The following is a 6,309-nucleotide window of genomic DNA, read 5'->3' on the forward strand; positions in this document are numbered from 1 at the left end:
TTTAATATTTTTATGTTATTATTATTATTTTTTGTGATACTTTTTATTTGATATTTGAGGATATTTTTAGAAAATTTTGCAATATTTATATATTTTATGCGATGATTTTATTTGATATCCCCATATGATACTTCTGTGATATTTTTATATGATATTATATATATATTTCATGATATTTATATATAATTATTATTATTATTATTTTTTTGTGATATTGTTATTTGTACATTTTCATGATATTTTATATTTTTTTCATATTTTTTTATATTTTTATATATATGTTTAAATCGATGTTTGTATAAGACTTTTTTTTATAATGCACAACAAAATTTTAGTAAATAATATTATATAAAAGAATTCTATTTAAATGAAGTTGGTATGACGTCATTTCTTAAAAGTATGCTGTAACTATTTAATTCGAATTTAAGTGATCAGAGTTCTTACAATTCTCAAGTGGCTTTAATGCATTTGCAACGAGGTAAGTAGGTCAGTGAAGTCAATTAAAAATCAATTGTGAAAGTGGACGAAAGTGGATAGTGCAAGTTGTTATTTAAACTAGTCGGTTTGCTACAGTCGAGCATACTCGACTGTCGGAGACCCCGTACTTACTATCCAAAAACAGCCACTTCTAAGAATTAAATAATATTTAAGATAAACTTAAATTTTTATATATACGCCGACATTCATGTAAATCCTTAACAGAGATTAAATTAAAACTACATGTTTAACATGTGAAATGTTGTAATAAATAAACTAACCAACAATTAATTGATATAGTAACATAATTGAAGCTCAAAATTTAATTAAATAATATATTTGAATCAAAAAAAGTTAACAGATAAATTTATTAGAAACATAAATTTTCATAGTAAATTTATAAAACACTAAATTTAAATAGAATTTTAATATAATTAGACTCTTATGGTAATTTACATTACCTATTAATATAATCTATTATTTCACTTAATCGCAGCAAGATTAAAAAAGTAGAACGGCAGTAATAGCCAACCAAAGTTATTAAAAATTAAGGCAATACAAACACCCAATAGTATGCTGTAGTTTTTATAACAGAGTAATTTCTATCATATGTGTTCCAGAAATCTTTAGAGTATTTCAAAAGAATTGCTATTAAATTCCTAAAATGTCTGAGATTTAATATTTTCGAACATATTTTTTTTTTGCATTTTTATTCAATTTAAAGATATTTTAATTCAATTTAATAAATATTTAATTTTGTCAAATCTCTCAACTGTTTTTTTTTAGACATTTGAAAGCAATGGTTTCTTTTTCAGGAACCCCAACAACTGTTTTGGGTTTTTGGCGCTGTTTGAGATTTCTAGCACAACTCTGAATAAAGTACTTTTATATATAATATATTGAAATAAGTCAACTATAGCCTGTCCTACCAGTTGTTTTGGATACATTGCATAGATAGGACAAAAAATTATATTTGTAAATTTTAGTTGCTGAATCAAATAAGAGGTCAAAACAAGATTAAACTGACATTCCCCAAGGTAATCGGTTAAGATTTGACAAAGTTTAACAGTTTCAAATTTTTGAATTGTGAAAGTTAAGGGAAAATGGACAGTGATGAAAAAATGATATCTTCCAATTTGAAAGCAGAATCAAATAAGATTTAAGCAGATTAGAATAAATTCACTTTTTGGGCCGAATCATCATAACGGCCTTCTTCAAGGAGTATTCAGGTCCCAGAAAGGTGAACCAACTGACCCTTTTCTCATAATCGTTGTTTCCGTATGTTCCCGTCAATTTGCTGTAAGAATTCGAGTTAATAATCGAGGTTTTAAAAAATAATTATGATTAAATCTTACCAGTATTGACAAAGACCGTCGGATATGTACCACCAGGCGCCAGTGTGTATTTTGGCGCAGTTTATATCCGATCTACCAGCATTATCCCGATCGAATGTAGAAAATTTGCTGCCACGATGCCAATAGAATGAATTACCTGCAGTTCCACTGGCTTTGCCCAAAGTGTGTAATTCATATTGTTGATCCTCGTTTCCAATTGCGAATGCATCGTACTTCTCAAATGCATTGACTCCCTGATTGTCCTCGAGAATAACAAGTAACTCTTGATTTCTTTCTGCCGTCAATTCATGAATCTTGTCCAAGCCCAAGAAGAACTCGCCATTCAGATTACCAAATCCATTTTTATATTCCGTCCAGTTTCGATGAAAGTTAACACTGCCATCCATCCTTTTCAGGATAATGGTCCAACCTCCTCCTTGGGTTTCCGCATCGCAGGCAACTTTAAAAGGTTTGGGGAGGAGTATTTCATTAATCCCACTAGACTTGGCTTCTGCACAATTGTGTGGGAGAAGTAGCTTTCTATTACACTCCTCCTCCGTTCTAAGATGTTGATTTTCATTTTTAAGCAATTGGATATTAGACTCCTTGTCAAGTACAATTTTCTTTTGGTTTTCCAACTCTGCTTGTAAAGTCAGAATATTCGCTTCCTTATTAATTAAATCTGTTTTTTGTAGGTCGAACTCCGTTCTCAGAGTTTGTATGTCTGCTCTACATTGATTATCTGATACCACAACATTTCTATCTTTTTTCAGTAGTTCCGTTTTTATTAACTGCATGTCCGATAGAAGAATCTTATGTTCCTGTCCCTGTTCAGCTCTATTAATAATACTTAGTTTAATACTTAGTTCGGGTTTTTCAATGTCTCTTTGATCTTTAGATGTTAGACAATCTGTCTTAAAGAGTCAATATCGATTTTTCAGTATTTAAATGGAGCAATGTGATTTTTCAACAGATAAATCGAATGTTCTTTATAAATAAAGTAGCTAAGAAAGCATTTTACTAACCGGTTCTGCTGCTTTTAATGAAAGAGTCTTTCAAATCATAACTTTTTTTTCAGGTTTTTGATCACACTGCATTTTTTAAATAACTTGTGTTTTAATTTTTCGATTTGGTAAATTTGAAACGCGATTATAACGACTAAAAAACTGAAATTGCTTAGGCAACACTTTTTCAAACAGACTACTTTAAAAAATTAATATCTGTCAAACACTTTAAAGAGACCTTGAAAAACCGGAACTTATGATTAGTTCAACTTACCTTATTTCGGACAACTGAGAACTTATTGAATTGGTCTCATTAGATGGAGGAAGTGTAGTTGCATCAGATAAGAAAGTCAAGGCACTCAACATTAGGAATATACAAATAATATTCTGCAACATTATGCCACTTTATTTTACTTCTTGTTAAATAAGACTGACTGAGTCAAAACTTCACTTGTTGAGAATAAATGAAAACTAAAGTGAATCCAGACATCACAAGCTTTTTATACACTTGTCATATATGTAAAAATATGTATATATATACACTAGCATGAATATCTTGAATATACGATTATTTGACTTGACCCGACTTGACCCTAGATTTTTGGAGTAGCCCAAATTCAAATCATACGATTTAAAAATAATTATCAGCATTACTTTTAGTTCGTAAACAAGCTAATCATTTGAGTTCTTGAATGTTCGATCCACTGATCACAAGCACACATAAAACTTTTTGTACCAAAACTTAAGTTTCAATCAGTGATTGAAAATGCTATGCTACATCAGAGTATTTTTATTTGCTGCCGCTATTGCTCTGATTTCGATCGGCTCTGAAGCACAGCAGAGAGCACAAAAACAAAACGGTTGCTCTCTAAGCAGCTCTGTATTTTGCCGCATTCCTGATATTGCCGTTAAAGACGTTAATTTCAAATGATAAGAATTTATTTATTTTCCAATAGTGTCTTTACTAAGTACATATATATATAAATGAAACATATTACAAAAATAAAACATTAAATAATAAGTGCATGTCTACCAAAACAAAATATAGCGGTAAAATCTGATATGCGGCAAAATACAGAGCTGCTTAGAGAGCAACTACAAAGAGCGACTGCGAAGCAGCAACGAGAGCAACAACTGAAGGGAAAGAGATAAAGAATGCATATGCTCTGTCGCATAAGCACAACAATTATTTTCGTTCGCTCAGCTCGCATCTCGCTGTCGATGCTTGCGCTCTTACTACAACTACAAATAGTCAGCCGCACATTTGTTGCTTATGCTATTACTGTGTTCGACGTTCTGTGCTACAAAGCAGAGCAGAAGAGCAACCGTTTTGTTTTTGTGCTCTCTGCTGTGCTTCAGAGCCGATCGAAATCAGAGCAATAGCGGCAGCAGAGCAATATTTTTATTGAAATTGCTGCTATGTAGCAGCAAATGCAAACACTGGTTTCAATCCATCGTTCCTATGGCAGCTATAACTTTTCAACCCATAAAATTGGGGACCTGGAAGTTATATTAGAACTATAGATTTTCGGTGAAAACAGCATAGAATTGCCCGTAGGTTACGAATTAGTTATCATATTTTGTGAACAAAAATTTATGATAATACATAAAGGCATACATATACTTAATTTAAATGAAATAGTATTTATTGTTTGCATTATTACAATTTATATTTTTCTATAAATATTTTATATTAATATTGCATATATGTACAAAGAGAGCGAGAGAGAGCCAAATAGGAAAGAGATATATTAGGAAGTGGGTGAGAGAGTAATGAGAGAGAGGTAAAGTGAGAAAGCGAGAGAGAGTGACAAAGAAAGAGAAGGACAAAGGTAGAGAAACGGAGGCATTGCAAATAGTATTGTAGATAGAGAGAGAAATAATGCAGGCATAAAGGCAAAGATATAAAGAGAGGGAGAGAATAACATAAGCAATTAGAAAAGAGAGAACAATACAGAGAATGACAATGGTTTTTATTTAAATTCTCTAGAAAAATATGCATATAATAAAGAAACTGCTTTTAAGACTCAGGAATACACTTTCTTTTTCATAATCGTTGTTTCCGTATGTTCCCGTCAATTGGCTGTAAGAAATCGAATTAATAATCGAGGTCTTAAAAAAAAATTAAGATTAAATCATACCAGAATTGACAAAAACCGTCGGAGCCGTACCACCAGGCGCCAGTCTTTAGTTGGGCGCAGTTTATATCCGATAGACCATCATTATCCCGATCGAATGTAGAAAATTTGCTGCCACGATGTGGTGAGAATGAATTACCTGCAGTTCCACTGGCTTTGCCCAAAGTGTGTAATTCATATTGTTGAGACTCGTTTCCAATTGCGAATTCATCGTACTTCTCAAATCTCTTGTCGCCTCCAAAGTCCTCAAGAAGAAAGAGTAACTCTTGTCGTCTTTCTGCCGTTATTTCATGTATCTTGTCTAAGCCCAAGAAGAACTCGCCATTCAGATCACCAAATCCATATTTATATTCCGTCCAGGTTCGATTAAAGTTAACACTGCCATCCATCCTTCTCAGGATAATGGTCCAACCTCCTCCTTGGGTTTCCGCATCGCAGGCTACTTTAAAAGGTTGACTACTAAATTTGGGGAGGAGTATTTCCTTAATCCCACTAGACTTGGCTTCTGCACAATTGTGTGGGAGAAGTAGCTTTCTATTACACTCCTCCTCCGTTCTAAGATGTTGATTTTAAGTCAGAATATTCGTTTCCTTATCAATTAAATCTTTATTTTTTTTGCTGCAACTCCGTTCTCAGTATGTCTGCTTTCAGTGATCGAATTTCTGATTCCCTATTGATTATATCTTTTTTCTGTTTTTCGGTCTCCGCTCTACATTGATTATCCGATAACACCACATTTATATCTTTCGTTTGCTGTTCCATCATCGCTTTAATAAATTGGATATCCGCTCGGATAAGTTGAGATTCAGAGTCCTTAGCAAGATCATTTATCATCTTTCCCTGTCCAGCTCTAGTAAAATAATAAATGAATTAAATTAGGAATATTTTGACATTTAGGTTCGGTTTTTCTATGTCTCCTTAAACTTTATGTGTAAGATAATCTGTCAGTATGAAAAACACGAGGTAAAAGTCTAGTGACGAAAGCAATTTCTAGCCCCAAAATTTCTGATATCCAATTTTGTGACGAACAAAATTCAGTTTAATCTAAAAATTTTAAATAAAAATATAAATTAATAAAAAAAAGCGAAAATAGGCATTGTGCACTGTGAGCAAAAGGGTGAGCTTTGTACATAAAAAATTACGTTTTGCGCAGTGCCGAATGCCTATTTTCGCTTTTTTTTTATTAATTATTTAAGGTACGCATAAAAACCCTCAAACATACCTTTCCAATGATATATAGAACATATCTGTAGCTTCTATGGTTTGGAAACTGTTGGAGCTTCAATTTTAGCGCGATTTAGCGCTTTCCCGCTAAACTAGCGGGAAATTGAAAAAGTCGTAAAACAAACATTTCTA

At 32.4% G+C, this 6,309-nt stretch overlaps 1 long non-coding RNA gene across 1 annotated transcript; it reads right to left on the reverse strand.

Annotated features, from left to right (window-relative positions):
- Positions 1-1,632: 1,632 nt before the first annotated feature.
- Positions 1,633-5,092, reverse strand: LOC117788128. Its single transcript, XR_004617727.1, has 2 exons — positions 4,957-5,092; positions 1,633-1,774 (listed from the first exon to the last, which is right to left on the reverse strand). It is a non-coding gene; the product is annotated as an uncharacterized LOC117788128 (long non-coding RNA).
- Between the last annotated feature and the right edge of the window lie 1,217 nt (positions 5,093-6,309).

The sequence above is a fragment of the Drosophila innubila genome, assembly GCF_004354385.1.
Source record: "Drosophila innubila isolate TH190305 chromosome 3L unlocalized genomic scaffold, UK_Dinn_1.0 0_D_3L, whole genome shotgun sequence".
Lineage (NCBI taxonomy): Eukaryota > Metazoa > Arthropoda > Insecta > Diptera > Drosophilidae > Drosophila > Drosophila innubila.